Source organism: Mustela putorius, unplaced genomic scaffold (assembly GCF_011764305.1).
Source record: "Mustela putorius furo isolate JIRA1106 unplaced genomic scaffold, ASM1176430v1.1 tig00000198_pilon_pilon_pilon, whole genome shotgun sequence".
Lineage (NCBI taxonomy): Eukaryota > Metazoa > Chordata > Mammalia > Carnivora > Mustelidae > Mustela > Mustela putorius.
In genome coordinates, this window is record NW_025421311.1 from 684,318 (window position 1) to 705,365 (window position 21,048).

At 53.2% G+C, this 21,048-nt stretch overlaps 1 long non-coding RNA gene across 1 annotated transcript; it reads left to right on the forward strand.

The window, feature by feature from the left end:
- Positions 1-10,199: 10,199 nt before the first annotated feature.
- On the forward strand, positions 10,200-17,397 carry LOC123391312. Its single transcript, XR_006605937.1, has 3 exons — positions 10,200-11,032; positions 13,229-13,503; positions 14,477-17,397. It is a non-coding gene; the product is annotated as an uncharacterized LOC123391312 (long non-coding RNA).
- Positions 17,398-21,048: the final 3,651 nt, after the last annotated feature.

Here is a 21,048-nt window from a genome sequence, read left to right on the forward strand (position 1 = left end):
AGGTTTCCCAAGGAACTGGAGAGAAGAGGACCCAGGGCTTCCAGGACACTTGCTGCAAGCCGTCCTGTAGCACGCGGCCCAGCCTGACTGTCGACGCTCACGATCGTATCCCTGAGCCATACAGCAAGAATCACAGAGAGCCCAAATGACTCTCCAACTCTCCACCTGTGTACATACATACAGCCTGATGTGTGCAAGTTCACGGGGCGGGTGGGTGACTGGGTCAGGAGCTGTAGGGGCCCATGGGCACTTACAACGCCTCCTGCCCTTTAACAGCCTGCATTCCCAGAATTCTGACTTTGACTTTTTAGAACCAGGGAATCTGGGCTAATTCATCACGAATTTGGCAACAAGTGTGATCCAACTTTGAGTGTGGCTTCAGGCATCTTAGCCCACACGTCTGGTCGGTCCCAGGCATAGAGGGGCTCTGTTCTCTGCTGGTCTGCAGCCAGCAGCCGGGCACTCCAGCCATCACCAGCCCTCTTCCCCTTGGCTCCCGTGTTCAGTGTCCGTCCCCATGTGCTTCCCCGTGGTGAGGCCCCTGATGAGTACTCGAGACAGTCTCTGCAGAACAGCTGCCCTCCGTGCGGCTCAGGCGCTCAGAGTGTCGTCCACTCACGCTGGACGGGAGCCCATGGCGGTGGCCAGCGTCCAAACAATGAATCCCAGAGTCTCCTTCTTTCCGAAGAAGTGGCTGCCTGTGATTGTGCCTGTCCTTGCTTTCTAGAGGAGTCCAGGGTCTTGTTATAAGCAACAGAAGCAAATGAAGCTATTTTACACAGAATGTAGGTGAAAAATGTGTATTTATGGAGGGGATCACAGACTCTGCAGGAACTAGAGACTCAGACAGAGGCTGCAGATGCTCTGGGAATTATGCCCAAACCCATGCGGCCAAAGGAGTCAGCGCCTTGCACCCCCAACATCACCAAGGACAAGGACACAGAAGGTCGGTCACGGCTGCCCCTGGGAGGTAGTCCCGGAAGCCCCCACCCTGTGTCAGAGCACAGTCATATGGTCCCTACATCTCTGTCAGGTTCCAACTCAGAGTCCCGGATAGAGCATCTCCTGGGGAAAACGTGGGTTTTGCGCCTCCCCTCCAGACCAGAGGAACTGGGGAAAGCTCGTGTCCAGTGGTCGGTCCACTGCTCCGGTGGGCACTGCTGTCTGCAGAATCAGAAAGCCAGAGGAACAGCGATTGTCCAGTTCAGCTCCTGCGATCAGCTGGCATTTACAGAGACTTCTCTACCAAAGCCCTCAACACTAAGAACAAGGGGGGCATTTCAGGGGCACCTGGGTGGCTCATTCGTTAAACGTCTGCCTTCGGCTCAGGTCATGATCTCAGGGTCCCCAGATCTGTTTCCTGCTCAGTAAGTGTCTGCTTCTCCCTCTCCCTCTGCCCTTCCTCCCACTCATTCTCGCTCTCAAATAAATAAATAAAATCTTAAAAAAAATTTTTTTAAAGGGCATTTTAAAGTCTCCATTTTATTTATGGTCTAGAGTGTACTTGTGCTCATCTTTCTCTATTTCCCCTGAGTAGAAGAGTAGGGAATACGAAGATCCTAAAACCTAATTATTATATTCCAATCCATCTTTGTGCTTTCCTGGTATCCTGGACCTATCCCATTTTCGAGTATTAGATTTTATACAGATTAATTCAAAACTTTGATTATTTCTTACATGTTAAAATGTTTGAAAAATAGCAGAGTTACAAAATAAAATAATTAAAAAGACTCCTTAAAGAAACTTTTACTCTTGGTATTTGTTGGTACAATACATGAAGCCTCCCTCAGTTTGTTTTGCTCTGTTCTGTTGTAGGAGAACCAACCACGGTCCTGTCTCTGTGCAGGAAGCTGGGTCTGTGTGTGTCAGCCCCAACCACATGGGAAGTCCCTAAGGGACAGTGCATTTCTACTGTAGAGCCTCTGGACACCACACAGAGCCTGATGGTATGAGAGAAGGAGCCAGAGCAAAGCCCATCTGGAGAAAGAAAGGAAATAATCTCCAAGGGTTCCTTTGATCCTGTTAGGCTATTCGTAGAAATCCCCTCTGCTTAATCTAGAACTTTCTGCCCAGTGTTGGCAAGGCTTAGTGGCACAGCTCCTGGGACCCACAGTAAGTCACTGTGCACTCAGACAGGGAAGACCTGTGTCCTAATGATGAGGCTCCGAGTCCAGTCCAGAGTCCTGTGTTCTCTGCACTTCCTGCAGGCCTGACTGTACACCCCTTGTAGATCACGCCTGCGGGGGTGGGGGGGCAGAAGTCCATCCAAAGGCAGGTCTGGGGACGCCTGGGTGGCTCAATTGGTTAAGCGGCTACCTTCAGCTCAGGTCATGATCCCGGTGTCCTGGGATCGAGTCCCACATCGGGCTCCTTGCTCCGTAGGGAGCCTGCTTCTCCCTCTGACTCTGCCTGCCACTTTGTCTGCCTGTGCTCGCTCTTGCTCTCTCTGACAAATAAATAAATAAAATCTTTAAAAACAAAAACAAAACAAAGGCAGGTCTGTTCACCTGCTCTGCTCTCTTTCTGGACACAGCCTTTCGATTCCCTAGGGCACGCTGCGCAGTCTTTCCTTTCTCAGTGGCCTTCCTCCCGCTCCTGTGGTGGTTAGGTTTTTAACAGCACAGTTGACCCTTGAGCAGTTTGAACTGTGAGTCCCCGTGTTCACGTTGTTTTGATAAATACAGGACTGAACACGGATTTTTCTCTCATGATTCTTTTTTTTTTTTTTAAGATTTTATTTATTTATTTGACAGAGGGAGCGAGAGAGAGATCACAAGTAGGCAGGGAGGCAGGCAGAGAGAGGAGGAAGCAGGCTCTCCGCTGGAAAGCCCGACGTGGGGCTCGATCCCAGGACCTTGGGACCACAACCTGAGCCAAAGGGAGAGGCTGCAACCCACTGAGCCACCCAGGCGCCCCTCTCTCATGATTCTTAATCACATTTTCTTTTCTCCAGCGCAATTTAAGGATGCCATATCCAGTACATGGAACACACAAAATACGTGTTAATTGACACATTTTATTATTGGTAAGGCTTCTGGCTGGCCGTAGGCTATTCATAGCTAAATGTGGGGGGAGTCCAAAGTCAGACCTGGATTTCTGACTGTGCAAGAGTTGGTGCCTGTCTCCTGGCCCCCATGTTGCCCTCCTTCAGACTATCACCTCTATTCCTAGTCCAAGTGTTGTTAGAGCATGGTCCTATTTGTAGATGATAGAAAGTTTCTCTTAAAGATTTTATCAAGCTTTGTGCAAAAACTGGAGGAGAGCTAAATCATTGAAAAGGATCACACAAGACTCAGGGCTGGAAAGTAACGTGGAATGGCAGCAGGAGCTACGTTTGCCTTCAGCCAGCGTGGGAAATGCTGCGAGGCCGATCAGACTTGAGCAGAGAATAAATAGCTCCTGCTCTCGCCTGCTGTCTCTAGGGGAAGGCAGAGGCAGCGAGACCTTGGAGGAGAGAAGCAGGGGCCGTCACCACAGCTGCCGCAGACAATGTGGGGCTCTGCACGCCGGTGTGAGCCCGGGCGAGGGTGCCTCATGGGTCTGAGATTTTGCCACGGCCAATACCCAGCACCGAGGGGCTCTCGGACGCGCGTCTCCGCTGGGGAAGCCTAGAGCTTTAGTTCCAAATGTGGTGTCTGAAAATACCGTGGTTTGCAGGAAAGTGTTCAACCATTTAGGAGGCCCAGGAATAGGATTATAAGCTTGGGCCAGCTCTATCTCATTAGGGCGAGGCCGGCTTCGGAGGACCCCTCTCCGCAGGAGCTGTCAACTCGACGTCCACTGGACGCTCCCCATGCCGATCCGGAGCTCGTTTCCGGGACCCCAGTGTTTGCCATGGCGAGAGGAGGTCCGTCGGCTCCTGCTCGGTTGGAAGACTTGGGTCTGCTCGTCTTGAAGGACGCTAACCGCGAATTTAAGAAGCTCGGAGGGGCGCTCCTGTTCACCTCTCCTGCAGAACTCTGGATGTTTGCGGTCTGCTTTGGTCGTGACCTAAAATATGCCCACGAAGCGTTTCGAGAAACGTAGCAGCGTCGAGCAGACACGCGGACCCGCAGCGCGCACGGAAACACTCCGGTCAAGCTTGGGACACGCGGTGCGGCAGAAGGCACTTCGGAGGCGACAGCGCCGGAACCCCGGCTCCGCGACCGGACGCCCCAGACCCGGCCTCGGCCGCCGGCAGCGGGAGGAGCGCGGCCGCGCCGGGGTCCGCGCCGGGGTCCGCGCCAGGGTCCGCGAGCGCGCGCTGGGCCGCGGCGGGAGCCGGAGGGGACGCGGTCGGCGGCCGTCACCTGCCGCGACCGCAGCCGAGGGGCTTCGGCGTGAAGGATCCCCGGAGACGTCGGCCTGCGGGCGCGAGCCCGGGTGTCCGACCTCCGCGGCCGGGCGGGGCAGGTGCAGGGGCGAGTGCGGGACGGCTGCGTGCAGCCCGCGAGCCCCGCGTGCCAGGGGGCCGTGAGCTCGGAGCCGCGCCCCGGAGCGCGCGCGCAGGGCCCCGAGGGTCCCGGGGGCAGCGCGCGGCCGAGCGAGAGAGCGGCGTGTCCGCGTGGTCCCCGGGCAGGCCGAGGCGGCGCCCGGCTCCCCGGTCCGCGCGCTAGGCGGGCGGGGCCCCCTGGGTGAGGGCGGGACCCTGGGGCATGGCGGGCGGGGCATCAGGGTGAGGGCGGACCCTGGACAGGGTGGGCGGGGCCCCCTGGGTGAGGGCGGGACCCTGGGGCATGGCGGGCGGGGCATCAGGGTGAGGGCGGACCCTGGGCAGGGTGGGCGGGGCCCCCTGGATGAGGGCGGGACCCTGGGGCATGGCGGGGCATCAGGGTGAGGGCGGACCCTGGGCAGGGTGGGTGGGGCCCTCTGGGTGAGGGCGGGACCTTGGGGCATCAGGGTGAGGGCGGGCCCCTGGGCTGGGTCAGTGGGGCCCCCTGGTGAGGGCGGGCCCCCGGGCTGGGTCCGTGGGGCATCTGGACAGCGCAGGACCTCGGGTTGGGGTGGGTGAGTAGGGAGTGGGGGTGGGGCGGAGAGTGTGTGGGCGGGACTATGGAGCGGGATAGGCGGGGCCACACGGGTTAAGGGCGGGGCCCGGTCTGGGTGGGCGGGGCCCGGGCTCGATGGGCGGGGCCCGCGCGCAAGCTGCCCGCCTGCCAGAGCGACTGCTGTGGCTGCTGACCGCTCCATTCCTACCTCGTGGACCTTGCCAGAGTGAACTCTGGAGACTGTGTCGTTATTCACAGAACGGGGTTCATGATCCTTAAATTTTAGAGTGTTTGGGGGTTAAAAGAAAGATGTATCTGAACCACCTACATATCTAGCTCTGGTGGGTGACCATTACCATTGGTTCCATCCTAGACTCAACTCCTCGCTGCCCAGGGTCCACTAGGTTCCCGGCACTGGGGCTGTGATGTAAAGTAGCCCTCAGGAAGTATGTCTGGTGCAGAGCAGGCCAGGTGAGTGGCAGCGGGGAGAGAGGCCCCTGCCCAGCTTCAAAATGCCAGGAGGGCTTCCTGGAGGAGGAGAAATTGCAAAGGCCGTAGCCGCCAGCCCGTGGCGGATCGGAGGCAGGGTGATGGGGAGGAGTTGGGACCCTCGGGGAAGGTGAAGCTGAAAGAACCCCCAAGTTCTTTCAGTGGCCGTAGGTTTATTATCTTTAGAAAGAGTCCACTTTCGGTGGCCGTACGTTTTTATCTTTAGAAAGAGTCCTCTGGGGCGAGACCACATGGTTGGAGGTTACCTTCCACGTTCACTGTCAGCAGTTCTGCTGGCCAAATCAAGAATTCTTCTGGAGTGGTAAAAAGACTACTTGGAGGGGCACCTGGATGGCTCAGTGGGTTAAAGCCTCTGCCTTCAGCTCAGGTCAGGATCTCAGTGTCCTGGGATCAAGGCCCACATCGGGCTCGAGCCCCACATCGGGCTCTCTGCTCAGCAAGTAAATAAATAAAATCTTAAGAAAAAAAAAAAAGAAAGACTATTTGGAATTTTTCAGGTCGGGCCATGTACTTCTGAGTTCTCAGCAGTGACTGCAGACTGCAAGGGTGAGTTGGGCTTTAAAATAATCCCCTCTCTGAACCAAGCTTGGTTCCAGGGTGAATATTATTACTCAGATGAAAAGAAAATTAGAACTTTTATACCTATGTTATTCAACCGCCTCTGTGTACGTGGGTTTTGTCCCTTGCCTTCACGTGCCTTGCTGCTGGGAACCAGAAGCCAGGAGGCAATGAAGTGTTGTCTGCCTCGCCTAAGACCGGCCCCTCCCTAAAGATGTTCTGGAGAAAAAGAGGAATAAGGTGGGGTTGGGCGGGGTGGAGTGTTTAGGCCCGGGCTTGCAGCCTGGCCTGGGAGATGATGACAAGCCTTGAACAATTTGGTGGGGTGTTTCCTCTCCCTTTGTTTCCTATTAGATGGTATGTGAGTTGTGGGTTGGTTGGTTTTGTTTTCATTTCAGTGACTGGCCCCTGAATATTGCTTTTGAAACAGCAATTTTCAGGATTAGCTAATAGCCATGCTGTCATGCTCATTTAGACCCAGTGAACAGTGATGTGATCTCAGCCTGCTGGTCTGTCAGCACGGCCCTGGCCTGGCCTGGGGAGGGTGACCGAGCAGGTTTGGGGACAAGCTGTTCGGTTCCTCCAGGTGGGGGACTTGTCTGTATCACCTCCTGTCCACCCCTCCCCCATGATTACAGAGGACACGGTGCAGATCTGGAATGTAGCCCTGAGCTGCTGCCCATTTGTGGTGTGATCTGTGCCCTGAGGCTGAATTATAAACTGAGGGTTTGACTAAATGCTGAAGTTTCCTTCCTCCTCTGGGAGGGTGTGGGTCATCTGAGCAGTGAGTATCACATCCTGGCATTTAAAGGCAGAGCCTGAAACTGTGAACCAATGACTTCTCCTCCTCAAATACTCCTTCCTATCTATGTCCTTGTCGGCGCATCGGTCTTCTTGCCATTGGAAACTGATACCTTTTAAAAAAAAAAGATTTTATTTATTTATTTATTTGAGACAGCGCACAAGAGCGTGGGAGTGTGGGGGGAAGGGAGAGGGAGAGACTCTGGAGCAGACTCCCCACTGAGCTCGACATGGGGCTTGATCTCCGTACCCTGAGATCATAACCTAAGCTGAAACCAAGAATGGGACGCTGGACCCTTAACCGACTGAGCCACCCAGAGGCCCCATTGTCACTGGAAATTGATTTCTAAATGACATTGTTAATCTGGTCAAATTCACAGGATTCCGTACTTTCAGGAAGGAAGGCAATGTTGCAGATGGCAGAGTGTTTGACAAACGGGGTTGAGCTGGGTAAGAATACATGAAAACTGGAGGCCAAAACAACAAAGCTAGATTCCGTGGAGACCTTCAGGGGAAAACAGTGAAGCCCTTTCATATTTTCATACAGATGGTCATTTCTGCGATGCTGCTGAAGAGGTCAAACATGGTGATGAAGGTTCTCAGAAAGTGATACCAATAATACAGTAAATTCTTGACTTTCTTGAAATCACAAACTAAGAGAAAAGATATTTCATTATGTTTTTTTCAAAATAAAATGCAAAAACACTTATTTTCTATGAAATCTTGGTTCCCTATTAGAGTTCATTTTTGGATGGCTCCTTTTGGATTCCGGTATCTCCTGTGGTTGCTAATTTTCCATCTTATTTCAAAAAGGATTTAAGATACCTAACGCTCTTTGTTGAACAGCAGTATATTCTGAATTCTTCCCCACCAAAGGGATCCATGTTCCTCATCTCTAAGATCCATTTTGCCTACTAATTGACATTTTTTAAGTAGTAGCTTTCCCATATTAAGTGAAACAGTAGATTACTTATTTTATAAATTATATATTTGAATTATACATATAAATTTTATACATATTATATGTGTGACTATTGGTTATAGACATGACAATTTAATGTATTTATTTATATATAAATATATATGAATATTTAAAAGTTTTATATACTCAGTTCTGAATAGCACCTTGAGTAGTTGCCATAATCACAGCTAAGAGTCAAAGGTGTCTGGGCACCTGCCTGGCTTAGCTGGTAGAGCAGGTGACTCTTAACCCCAGGGTTGTGAGTTTGGGCCCCATGCTGGGCGTGGAGCCCGCATTAAAACAAAATTAAAAGTAAATAAATAAAAATAAAAGTTAAGGTGTCTGTTTGCCACCCCCTCACCCTTCTCAGTGATAGACACCATGGCTCTGGAAGCCCCAGGACAGGTGGGTATCAGAGGCTTGGTCAGGACGTGGAGGAGGAGTAGGGAGGGAGGTGATAAGATAGGATCTAGCAGGTTTGACTGACCTACCCGGTATGAGGTCTGAGCAGGTCTTTCCGGGTCTGGGCAGTAGAAGGGAGCGGGGACATCCTGAACTCAGGCCCAGCCTGCATCAGTCCTGGTGTGGGAACCAGTTGGGGTCTGTGTCCCAGTGAGAACAGGGAAGGAGAAGACAGTGAGTACAGTTTTCAAATATTTATTTATTTAAAGATTTTATTTATTTGACAGAGAGAGATCACAAGTAGGCAGAGAGGCAGGCAGAGAGGGGAAGCAGGCTCCCTGCTCAGCAGAGAGCCCGATGCTGGACCCTGAGATCATGACCTGAGCCAAAGGCAGAGGTTTAATGTACTGAGCCACCCAGGTGCCCGCTTTCAAATATTTAATTGGAAGGGTGCCTGTTGGGCTCAGCTGGTGGAGCAAGTGACTCTTGATCTCAGGATTGTGGGTTTGAGCCCCACGTTTTATGTAGAGATTGCTTAAAAATAAAATCTTAAAATGTTTAATAATAATCAGTAATAGTGACACATTTAAAGACACTTAGAGAATAGAAAGAATAAAACAAAAATTACCTAATAATTTCATCTCAAACCACAATCATTGTTCTGATTTTGGTGTTCTTTTTAAATTTTGTATACTTTTTGCTTTTCTATACATTTTTATCATTTCCTTTCCTTTCCTGTTCTATAAAACCGTGTTTCCATGCTGCACTATGGTCAGAGTGACCTAGTGGCCGAATGAATTAGTTTTTTAATTTTATTACTAAACATTTAGATGGCTTTGGATGTTTTGTTTTTGTCTTTTTCAGATACCGTTTTTATGGACTTTTAAGGTATATTGTTTTTTGGAGTGGGAGGAAAAAAATCATGTTATTAATTTGTTCACACAACAAGGACCAACTGAAGACAGCACGCTAGGCGCAGAGAATGAGAGCCTTTGAGGAGAGGACCCTCTAGCTTTGGTTATTGCACGAGGAATCCTCAAGCCAGTCTGAGCCTCAGCCCTGCTCATCGGTGACTGCACCCCTGCAGGCCAGACGCTGGGCCAGCATCACACTTGTCCCCAGGCCGCTGCAGCTGGCCTCCTTCACCAGTGCCCACAGCCGCCGGCGTCAGGCGCGCTCTCTCCTCTGCATGCATGTAAATGACCACGCGGTCCCTCCAGACGCCCAAACCAAACACCTCGGGGCCAGTTTCTTTCTTTCCACTCCAGCCCTGGCGTTCTGCAGGCCTTAGCTCCCGTGGCATCTTCCCGCGGGCCTCCTTCCAGACCCCGAGTTTAGTCTCCGGCCCCTTGCCTGATTTCCTCTCCTGCAGCCCATCTCCACCTGACCCGGAGTGCTCGCGGACGGCCACTGCTCCCCTGGGCTCCACCTGTGACCTCGCCGGGGAGCGAAGGCCGGGCAGCCCTAGGCTTGAGCTCCGACTCTGCACCAACAGTCCGCACCGCACAGGCCAAGCGCCCGGCGGGAGGTTCTGCAAGTGTGTCCGGTGATACCCCTGGGGCCGAGGGCCGGGGACACTGGGGTGCCCCCACCTCGGGGACTGCGGGCGTCCCCTGGAGCCGGCCCCCGTGGCCCCCGTGGCCCTGTCCCAGCCCCGCTCTTTCCTCGCCGCGACTTCGCGCCGCCGCGGGCCCCTGCGAGCGCGCAGCCTCCGCCTTCTTGGCAGGCGAAGCAGGCTTATACGAGCGGGTCTCGGCCTCCGCCAAACTGGCAGAAATCACTTCACAGCAGTGGAAAAGTACAAACGTTCTTTGATGCCGGAAAGTGGTGACTTGGCCAAATACGTGCTCAGTGCGCCTGCGCAGCACGGTCCTGGGGGGAGGGTAGGGGGCGTCCTGCCTGCGGAGTTCACTGCGCCTGCGCAGAGCGACCTTCGGGGGCTAGCCTCCGGAGCTCGCTGCGCCTGCGCAGAACTGCCTGCGGGAGTCCTACCTGCGGCGTTCGCCGCGCTTGCGCTTGCGCTCGGGCTGCTCCGGCGGATCATGCTTGTGGGGCCCACTGCGCCTGCTCTCAGACTGCGGCGACCCGTGGCCGCTAGGGTCAGGCCCCGAGGACAGCCAGTCCCACACGACGCGTGGACTGTGTTCCAAGGAAGTGTTTGAAACTCGGTTTAGCACCCAGATCCCTTTCCCCGTGGAAACAGTGTATTAAGTGGAAGTCAAGTCAACGGGCTGCCCCCCCCCCGTCCCCCCGCCCAGTCTGCTGAGCGCACGCGGCGCCGACGCTGGCCCGCGGTCCCCACCGGCCCCCGGTGCCCCCTGCTCCGCACGCAGCCGCGGCCGTGACCTCCCTGCGGCGACCCGTGTCGGCCTAGGACGCGGTGCCGCACGCCCGCCTCTATCCCCGGCCCCGTGTCACAGCAAGTCTGCATCTTGTCCTGCGGGCACGGCCTCCCCCTCTGCTTTCCCGCGTGTCCACTGCGGCCCGTGGCGGCACCCGCTCCGGCCGGCGCTCTGCTCCCGGCCCTGGGCTCCACCGGCCCTGCCGGTGCTTGGAGCCCCTGAGAACCCCCGGTCAGCCAAGGGTCCAGCCCCAGCAGCCGAAGCACCGAGCCCGGCTCCTCTGTGCCGTCCCCACGGCCCACCCTGCACGGCCGGGAGTCCGCGGGCCATGAAGACGGCAGATGCCCGGCCTGTGCTCCCAGAGCCCCCCTGGACCGAAACAGCTGCCTGATCAGAGAGCGCTCTCTTCGCCTAAGTGCGTCTAGGATGCCGTCCCTGCAGGGACCAGGGCGTACTCACAGTTCCTGAGCGGGGCCTGGACGCCACTGAAGGTGTGATCTGAGGTGATGCTTGAAAGGTGCCTGCCTAGCCTGGTGGGAAGGGGTCCTAGGTGAGCGGCTCTGCAAGCGGAGAGGCGGTGTGTGCAAAGGCATGGGGGCCTGGGAGGGGAGGATGTTAGGGTTGCAAACAGTGTCCTCGGGTTTCAGGCCTGAGGGCTGCAGGTGGATGGAAAGGGGGAGACCAGGCCCAAAGGGCAGGGAAGCAGGAGAGGAGGCTGCTGCTGATTTGTGTCCCTCCCTGCAGGCCTTGTAGTTCATGATTTTAAAAATAGCTTTTATGATCTCCTAGGGATAAAATTTGGGAAAATGTAGGCAAAACTAAAACTCAAATCTAAAAAAATTTGCAAACACACTTATTTCCATACACTTGCTTTTAGTATTTTAATATTAAATCAAGCAACACAAGAAAGTGGGCTATGACTTTTCCCCCTTGATTCTCTAGGTTTCTGTGTAACGTAAACATTTAGAGAATCAGGTTCATGTACCTTTCTAATTTAAAAAAGTTTACATTTTGTTAATTAAAAAAACAAACAGAGGCCTACATGTTCAAGGTTGAAAGCTGATTTCCCTGCTCACTTCATTTTCCTAGGAATTTATTGCACAGTAAATTAGTTCATTGCAAACCTTCCAGCAATGTTTTAATCTATTATAGATTACTTAAAAAAAAAAAAAAAAACCGAAAACACAAATTTGAGTTTTCCCCCTTGAACAATGAGTGGTTTATTTTAAAGTAGGTGAAAGGTAACGTGAAGGGGAAAAAAACTCCAGCTTCACAGATGTATGGTTTAAAGTTTGCCAAGTACTTAGTGGAGGGTTACACTGACTTCAAAGGGCTGGAAAGTGTAATGTAACATGAGAACAGGAAGGTCCTGTTTCTTTCTTGGCCTGCTCTCTCTGGTTCCTGCAAAACGTCAACATCAGAGCAAGGATTTTGAGAAATCGCATCCCCTGGTGGAGAAGCAAGTGAGCGGAAGGAGGCGGTGCAGTGCGTGCTGCGTGAACGCCACTGTATCTGCAGTCGGGGTGCTCTGTCCTCCGACAGGAGCTTTCTGATCGCGGGTGCGGGAGAGTCTGTCTATGCTCTACACGACTGTATTGCTCAGCGAGAGCGGCAGTCCCAAGCCCGTGAGGGCGGACAGAGTGAGCATTTCTCACTGGGTTGAATGCTCATTGGTGTGTTTTATGTACCTTACAAAAGTCTAAGTAAGAGTCAATGATAAAAAACTTGATACCCCTCTTTAGTGGTCAGCTATCAGCCAAGCCCCTCGATCCTTTCCCTTTATGTGTTCGGGCTTGAAAATCTCAGCAGGGAGAGGGCCTTAGGTTCCGAGTCTTTGCTGGCAGCATTTTGATCAGTCGCTGTGTTTCCTGAGATAGGGTTTGTAGCTGGAGATCAGGAGTGCAAGAGCACCTTGTCCCCAAAGAGACCAGACTAGGGCCCTCGCTGCTGACAGAGTCTGAAGACAGAGAGACAGGAAAGGGGTCTATCTCAGTGAGGCGGAGACGGAAAGATGGTGTGCTGGCGTCTCCGAATCATGCAAAAGACATCTGGGTTAGATCACGACAGTGTGGGTAGAGGTCAGCGGGTCCCCGCAGGTGGGTAGCGAAGGTCAGGTCGCTGGTGGTCGCTGGTGTCAGGACAGTCTCCCCTGTTTGCAGGGTGGTCTGTGTGCTTACTACGGGGCGCCTGGCGTGCCCCACCTCACCCCTCCCGTCTTGTGCCCGAGTGAAGCGAGAACTTAATTAGGAAGTATACACTGAGGTCATAATGGAGGCAGTTGAAGTCCCGGTTCAGGCTCAGCATGTTGGGGGGAAGGAAGCAGGATCAGCTGCCCCCAAACCTGCTTCTCTGGCATCAGCATTTTCTCGAGCTGATGGTTTTGAGAAACAGCAGATGCAGAAGTTAGACTCTGGCGAGGGACATTGACATTTATAAAGGAAATCTCTGTCCACTCCAGGAAGCCAAAGGGGGACTCCATCACAGGATGGTGTCTAAGGAGGAGGACAGATGTCCCCCGCAGCCCCACACACACCTTCTCCATCTGTCCTGAAGGTGGTGTTTTGGCCGGTGGCTCAGGCCACCTCAGGGACTGACTTACTTCTCCTGGGTATCTGTCTCCCTGGATGCACCAAGTGTACATGTCGGTAAACTTTGTGCTTTTCTCATTAATCCATCTTTTATTACAGGATGTGTCAGTCGAGAACTCAGAAGAGTGGAGGGAAAGCTATTTGTCCTTTTCCACAAGGTGGAGAGGAGGCACCTGCTCCCCTGTCTGTGCTCATCTCATGGGGCGGAAGCGAGCCTTGACCAGAGCCTCTGCCTGGGGCCGCGTGCGCCTCTTCTCCTGGCTGAGGGACATGGCTTCCTATCGAATGTGATTTCAGGACTGGGAACCTACCTGAGGTTGCTGGAAGACCCGGTTCCCCCACCTGCTGGCTACCTCGGGGCGGGAGTCCCAGAGGTAAATCTTCATTCCTTCTGCTAAAGTGCACACACGCCCAACAGTATCCTAACATTGTTTGCTTTTATAAGTCATTTACACCATCATGAGAGCGAGGTTCTGCTTTACTGTGAGCACAGATTTAAAGGAAAAGTGGGAGACGATGGGGCATGAGGGAATTTAGATTTTGGCGGGAGAGGGAAAGGGGCCAGGCCTGTTTGGAGCAGTGATAATAGTAAGTGGATGCCAGGTGGAGAGGAAGAAGGCAGGGGACCATGTTTCAGACGATGGTAAGTGCAATTTTGGCTGAGGTCAGGCTGCCTGCAAATGCTTCCTTTCCACAGAAGACAGTGCATTTAGAGTATCTTCTGGAGAAGGAATGATAATTCGATTTTCAAAAATTTTAGAGAGGAAAATAAAAACCAATATTAGAAAAATATAGGCCATTTTTCCTAATAATTCTGTTGTCAAGGTAGAATTAGATTTCATTTTTCTAGCAAGAAGTAATTATAATGGAGCTGTGTCTAAAAATGTGATTTTTCTTCCGAGCCATTTTTGGTCTCAAATACATTTTGGAAATGTGATTTACAACCACCTTTTCTGGTGATCAGGATGCTAGCCGTGTGACTTTAAGCTGTGAGTTAAAAAGATATGTACCGATTACAAAAAAAGGAAAAAAAGGATAAATGTACATTTGTTTAAAGCCGGGGTTGGTGGGGTACAGCCTGCAGGTCAGATCCAGTCCTCCCTCCGTCTGTGTGTGGCCGGTGAGTTCAAAATGGTTCACACTTCAAATGGTTGAAAAAAATAAAAATAGCTAACATTTTATGATATGTAAGAAGAGTATTAAATTGAAATGTAGTAACTTGGCTTTGCTCGTTTGTTTATAAGTATGTGTTTCCGGCTGCTGGTAAGCTAGAGTGGCAAATCAAAGAGCTGCAGCAGAACATTTGGTCCATGAAGCCTAAAGTATGTATTATTTGGTCCTTTACAGAAAATGTGTACCAGCCTCTAGTGTACAGTATTTGTTCCCAAAGTGTGTTCCGTGGAACCATCTCCTCAGCTAGTCTGCATCCGAAAAGGCTTCCATGGTGAGGTGAGTCCTGCAGAGTCTGTCTGCCACAGTTCACGTTTTCAAGGACCTGAGGAGTCCTGCAGTGAGCAGCCAGTTTCCAAGGTGTATTTGACTTCAGCACAGTCTCCACTCCCTTTACACCTGCGACCCACCATTGGGCCAAGAGAAACTCCCGCAGGAGCTTCCAGGGGGGACCTTTGTCAGGTAGGAGTGTTTTCTAGCAAGGTTGCAGCCTGTCCTCGGGCTGGATGTGCTGCTGCAGTCCCCATAACCCTGCGAAGGCATGTGGAGATGGTCTTGTCCGGTCACCTCCCATTCCGGATCAGGAGCTGGGGGTGGGTCATGGCCCCTCACTTGCCGTCTCTCCTGCTGGTGGGGCTCCCGTCCAGTGGTTTTGCTTCCTCCGGACATTGGCCCAGATGTCACCTTCCCTCTGGGGGCTTCCTGGCTACCCGGACAGGAACTCGAGCCTGTCTTCTGTCTTCCCACCACTGTCCAGCCACGTCTGAGCTGCTTCTGTCCGCAGCACTATAGGCTAACATGCCCCACGCTGTCGGCCTCATCAGGACACCAGCCTTCTGGGGGCCTGTGGGCTGTCGTATGACAGCCCGGGCGAGTGCGAGGCCTGTCTGCGCTGCATCTAGTAGGGATATTGTGCTGGTCGCCTCTGTGCTCTGGCGGGAAAGCAGGTAAGAATGGGTGTCCTGGGTGTTCGGGGGCAGACCCCGAGGCTGGCACTGAGCAGGGGCTGTAGTTCGCGCTGGCGTCAGCTGGAGCCCAGCGACAGACACGGAGCTTGGGTGCATTTTATCATCGTTGTACGATCCAGAGGCCCAGGGTGACAGGGCAAGGCCCCAGCCTCCAGGGACCTGAGCCCCTCTAACCCCGCTGCAGCGGTGTCCCGAGAGCACGGTTCCTGCCCCAGCCTCTGCTGGCCGCGGGGTTCCCGGGCCGTACCTCTCTGTTGCCAGCGGGGGGACAGGGCAGTCTCCCCTGAAGTCTTCTCTTTCCCTGGCCTCTCTCTCCCCAGCTCGGAATCATTGTGTCTGCGATGGGCCCGCCCAGTGAAAACTTTCCAGGAGCATGCGTTTCAGGCAGGTCACTAGCCGTGTCTGACACAGGGACTGTGTGACTCTGGGCTGATAACAGAGGTGATCTGGACAAGTCCACTGGTCCCTGAGGGTCGTGATGACAAAGCGCCCAGGGCAGAATGGCTCACCGCCAGGAACCGCTCTGTCTGTCACCCAGGAAGGCAGCGTGAGCACGGCGTGGGTCCCTGTGCTGGGGGCCGTGAGCGAGACACCCCACGTTCTCTCCCAGCATCTGAGGGGCACTGCTCAGGGGCACTGAGGGAACATTTCCTCCAGCCGTGGGGGCCCTGGCTGGATGTGTGACAGACGGGAGCGAAGGGAAGCTGCTAAAGGTGCGGAGTGTAAGTTGTGTGGGACATGGTAGTCTTTGTGGGGAAGTGAAGGCCCAAGGACGCCGTTAGACGCGTCTGATGAGGCAGAGAGATAACAGAGGCCAGGGGTGAGCTACGGGGTGCTCAGCGAGGCCTGGTGGCCCTCTATCCTGGGAGATGAGGCACCTCCTTCCCCCCAGTCTGGCGAGGGCTCCTCTCCCAGCACAGCCCTGTGAGCTGCTGTGCAGGAAGCGGGTGCACTGGACACATGGGCTCTGTGACCTTCCTGCCCCTGCTATTGCAGCCCCTTCTCCTTCTAAGGTGCGCTCTGCCCGGGGACCACGGGGCTCGCTGTCCCAGGCTGGCAGGCCCATCGCGGCTGTCTGCCTTGTCTCTGTGTCCCTGCATTGAGGGCCCGCTGCAGTCCTTGCCTTCCTTACCCTGCGGGAGCCCCGTGTCCACAGTGGCTCATAGTCCAAGGTTTGCCGCGCTGCGTTGGGTTCCTGTGACAGGAAGGATCTCGGGCTTGGGGAGCCAGCACAGCCTGTGCTGCCGGAACACAGATCGTTGTGCCCAGAGGCAAGTGTGAGGCTCTGTACACACTGTAGGACTCTTTCCAGAAGTTTGGGTATGGAAAGGGAGTTCTTTTTCTGCCTTCTTTATGCTTGTTTTTAGGTAGTGTCACGGTCACTAAGTGTCACACGGTTAGTGACACTTAGTTCCGGCGCAGGCGGAGCCTCAGGGTTAAACCAGGGAGCACTAGTCTTGGACTTGAGAACTCGTGCACCTGTCTGTGCCTTAGGAGGGGGTGTTGGAAAATCAGCGCAGGTGTCCATGACGGGCAGGGGTCTTGGGGTCAGACGCCGGGCTGGGAGCCGCCCACACCCGGCCCCGCTGTGGGATGGCCCCAAAGCCAGGCTGGCCGGTCGGAGGAGCAGCCCCCCCCCGCCCCCGGCTGTCCGATCCTCCCTTAGAGAATGTGAAATTGGAACCACTGAAGCGGCAAGGGGGTCACTGGAGCTGAGCCTTGTTCGCAGCTTTGGTCCTGTCTGCTGCACGCTGTCCTGCGTGCCTTGCGGTGGTTTGTCGTGCAAATGCAGCTCACTTTCTGCAGCCCTAGGAACCTTACTCGGTGCTGGGCTCCGAGGAGATGACATCCACGTACAGAGGGTGGTGTGGGGCCGTGAGTGCGCTCAGTGTGCCGGGTGCCCTCCAGGTACAGTGATGTAGGGCTCTGAGCCCTGGGGGGGCTCACGGCCAGCCCAGGCTCCCACAGAAGGCTGGCACTGACTCTGACCTGCACGTTCCTCTCACCATCTGTTCTTTGCCTTGAAAAATCTGTGGCCCCCAAACCGGGGGAACACAAAGCAGAATGGAAGCCAACATGACCAGATTTTGTAGTGAAAATCCATACCGAAGATTCGACATTTTCTGTATCTGGAGCTGTGAATTTTTTTTTTTTTAAAGATTTTATTTATTAAAAAAAAAAAAAAAAGATTTTATTTATTTATTTGACAGAGAGAGAGATCACAAGCAGTGGGAGAGGGAGAAGTAGGCTCCCCACTAAGCAGAGAGTCCAATGTGGGGCTCGATTGCAGGACCCTGAGGTCATAACCTGAGCTGAAGGCAGAGGCTCAAACCACTGAGCTACTGAGGTGCCCCTGGAGCCGTGAAATTAAGAAGAAAAACCATACAGGTATTTCTCTCTCTCTTTTCTAGTTTTTGTTTAAATTCCAGTTAGTTCGCACACATTCTGGTCTCGGAGTGGGGTTAGTTACCGAGCCCTTCCCCGAGGTGCAGCCCTCATCACCGCCCCGATGGGGCTTGTCCTTGGCAGTGCATGCAGTTAAAACTGCTTCTCGCTGCATTTCGACCTCACCAAGCCACTTAATATGATGCCGTCTGTGGGGGTGTTCTGGGTCAAACGGAAGTAGCCTCTTTCCTTCTGGACCTGTGACACTGGGGAAAGGGAGGACAGGAAGCGTCCGTGGGGTTTTCCTCCACTGGCCGGGTCCCCCCAAGGATGTGTTTGCTGCGCGGGGCGTCTGTCAGTTTACATGCCGTTGTGGCTCCCTGGTCCATTTGACGACATGTCCCTTCTAGTCGATTGTCTCCATCATTTAAACGTTCTCTACATCCTGAGGATAAAAGGACGTCATCGTGTCAGGAGCCTTCCAATGTTTCTCACTGTTGTGTCTTTACTACTTGAACTTCAACGGGTGCAGGTATATAGATCATAAAATATGATTGACAGATTATACCGAGATAAGTAATCATAATCTCGTATAAAACGTTTTCCTATTCGGTGCAAAACTAGATTGTTGTGGCCGCTACGTAGAGGTGGCACAGACCCTTGCCCTCCCCCAGGCTTGGTTTGGGGGATGATGTCATGCCCCGTGAGGAGGGTACAAGGAGGCTCATTAGTCACACGATGAAGCTTTCTGGGGGTGGGGTGACTCCCGAGCAGGTCGAGGGAGGGGAGACTGACGGCTTTCCTTGTGGTCGGGGCTGGGGAGTCCACATCGGCCAGGCTTGTGTGACGCGAGCTTCCTTGGGTGCCAAAGGAGGAAACACCCAGGGTTTCTCATCAGCTTGCCCAGACGTGGGGCAGCACAGGGAAGTGGTGGCCTTGAAACTTGTCACCTGTCTCACATCAGTAATGGTGTCAAAGTCTATTATGAGAATGAAAGACTTAAACACTTCTATATTTATTAATTATAAAGTGTTTGATTTGTAGCTTATTACTTTTTCCCCATGGTGTTCAGTAAGATAAGGAAAAACATTTAAGTGTGTTAAAAATTACCATAAGGTCTTAGAAAGTTTAAGAATGGAAGAAAGGTAGAGTTCTTGAGGTAGCATAAAGTAGCTAAAATGTATGGTGCAAAAGGAACTTTTTAAAAAAAGATTTTATTTATTTATTTGACAGAGAGCACACAAGTAGGGGGAGCAGCAGACAGAGGGAGAGGGAGAAGCGGGCTCCCCGCTGAGCAGCAAGCCAGCCGCAAAAGGAACTTTCAAGCTGGCTCATTCAGAAGGTGCTTTACCCAACATACAATATAGTCTTCTCTCCATTAAAAAATAATTTTCACTTCTTAAAAAAAATGAACAAGTGGCTCAGTGTATTTTCTTTATTTTGGGCTTCCAAATTTGAGACATCTGAGCTAAATCAATTGCAGAGGGCTCTACCACTGCTGTGCGGTTTGGGGCTTACCTGCCTCCGTTAGCAGGTAAGGCTCTCTAGGGCTGAGACTGTTATCAACCCTTCACTGTTTGCTGTTGAACAGTCCCTGGCACATGATAGACACATTGAAAATATCAGAGATGGATAGATGGGTGGACGGACGGACTGATGGACAGACGGATGGACGGATAGGGTGGATGTGTCAGTGGGTGTATGGATGGATTTGTACAGCTGAAAAAGCTCTGGAGCCAGGTGGCTGTTAAGGCAGGATCTTAACCCCGTGTGCCTGAAGCCCAGTGACCCAGCCCCTCAAGGCTGCCCCTTAATGCCCACTGACCTTCTAAAATGCCAGGGGTTCATGAATCATGAACGGCTCTCTTTGTAAGAACTCTTAGATATTACCTGTTCTCTTCCAGTTCCCCAATTTTTTAGTCCAAAAAGTGGTGGACAGCAAAGCCTTCAGTCCTCAGCAATTGATTTTGTTCAGATGCCTGAAACTCGGGAGCCCAAAGTGGAGTTAATACACTGAGCTACTTCTTCGTTTTGGAAAAAGAGCACTCTAACCTCCCGTAGCAGAGACCTCACACCTGCACCATGGCTGTGGCCGGCTTCCGGGACTGCGCCCGCTGACCCAGAAGCCCCAGCTGGGTCACGTCCACCTTTCACTCCCAGAGGAGTTTTCCGCAGCCCCACTGTTCTGCCGTTCTGACCCGTAGCCTGATCTCTTTCTCCTTTTGGCCTCAGCCCCGCTTACCTGGTTTTTTTCTTACTGTAAATGACAGAATTTTTAAAGCTCTGAACTTTCTAGCTGCAAATTGCATTTGGGTCCCCATGGAAGCTGGAACGTTTCGTTTTGTTAATCCTCACGTTTCTGAGCACCAGAGGCCTCCCCCACCCTGCTGGGTTCCGCACGGGCCTTCGAGTCCCATGCATGTTAGTAGTGACTGAAAACGCACCTTTCTGTGTCCAGGTAAGTAAGTCCTGTCTAGTCCTCTCCCTCGCTCCTTCCACGCTCACTCCATGTGTGTCACAGAGACCCAGGCTCCTTATTTGTCTCTATTTTGTCTCCAATTTGTCTCTGATTTGTCAAATTATTGGAATTTGAAATGCAGTCAGATAAAGTACATGAAATCAACAAGATGCGTACTTTGCACTGTGGTCCGTGTGCCAAGGTTTCTGGTGAGACCCAGTTGAAAGATTCTTCTGCAATATAGATTAGTGCCAGCCTGGGCCTTTATCTACAAACTCGGGGTGCTAACGCCCACGTCCTGGGCCGGCAGGAACGTTCAGGTGCATGTAGGATGTGGTCCGGTGTGGTTCCCGGCCTGCGGCAAGGGTTCAGTAGACGCCAGCTCCCGCCCCGCTGTCTGGAACGGAGGGAGAGGCAGAGGGCGGCGAGGACACAGCAGGAGCAGCTGACTGTGAGCACTGGCTGGGGGCACGTGGACAGGGAGGTGCATCTGTTGGGTCCCCTGGGGAGCAGGCAGAGCTGGGAATCCAAGGGGCTTGTCAGGAAGGAATGTCCGTGGGAAGTAGAAGGGACCAGGGGGCAGTCCTGGGCTGCGGAGTCTCAGACTGCCCTGAGGACGGGGCACGGGGTGCTGGCACGGGCGGGCCAGGTGCGGCCATCCTGCATTGGGTGGAAAGATCCAGGCTTCCGGCCTCTAGCTCCTGGTTGCCGCACAGCAGGATTCAGGAGGCAGATGGGAAGGGAAGTACACTGCCGCGTCTGTTTCCTTTGGAGACTTGTGGAGCACCCTGGGCAGTGTCGTACTTGTTGTTGATGTGGTTACTGATTGTCTCATGTTCCGTCAGTGTTTTCTGTGCGCTGTCCCACAATTTTTGTCCTACCCCGTGGCATACCTCATTTCCCGAGGGGACACAGGTGATGGAAAGCATGGTTAGCTC